Here is an 846-nt window from a genome sequence, read left to right on the forward strand (position 1 = left end):
TCACAAATCGGATAAAAGTTTCACAAATCACAAACATGATTGTAAATATTCTACTATTAGAGCAGAATAATCTATTCAAGGTTTGAAGTGTCTAGGTGTTGTAGTTTTTTAATTAGAGCAGTTTTAGTGTGATCCAGATGCCAAAAATAGTGATTATCGAACTTTCTTGAGTTTTCACAAATCAGATAAAGGTTTCACAAATCCCAAACATGGTTATAAATATTCTGCTATTAGAGCAGAATAATCTTGTCCAAGTTTGAAGAGTCTAGGTGTTGTAGTTTCTTTTTAATTAGAGCAGTTTTAGTGTGATCCAGATGCAAAAAAAAGGTAAAATCAACCTTTGTTGAAATTTCACAAATCAGAAAAAAGTTTTACAAATCCCAAACATGGTTTCAAATATTCTGCTTGAAGGGGAGAATAATCTAGTCCAGGTTTGAAGAGTTTAGGAGTTGTAGTTATTTTAATTAGAGTAGATCTATGGCGATCCAGATGCCAAAAAATGGTGAAAATTGAACTTCATTGAGTTTTCACAAATCAGATAAAGGTTTCACAAATCCCAAAAATGGTTTTTCAATATTCTGCTATCATAGCAGAATATTCTATTCCAAGTTTGAATAGTCTAGGAGTTGTATATTTTTAATTAGACCAGTTCTAATGTGATCCAGATGCCAAAAAATGGTCAAAATCTAACTTTATTGAGTTTTCACAAATCAGGAAAATGTTTCACAAATCCCAAACATGGTTCTAAATATTCTGCTATTAGAACAGAATAATCTTGTCCAAGTTTGAAGAGTCTAGGTGTTGTAGTTTCTTTTTAATTAGAGCAGTTTTAGTGTGATCCAGATG

This window comes from Poecilia latipinna, unplaced genomic scaffold (assembly GCF_001443285.1).
Source record: "Poecilia latipinna isolate Pla-1442-1.1 unplaced genomic scaffold, P_latipinna-1.0 Scaffold5061, whole genome shotgun sequence".
NCBI classification, from domain to species: domain Eukaryota; kingdom Metazoa; phylum Chordata; class Actinopteri; order Cyprinodontiformes; family Poeciliidae; genus Poecilia; species Poecilia latipinna.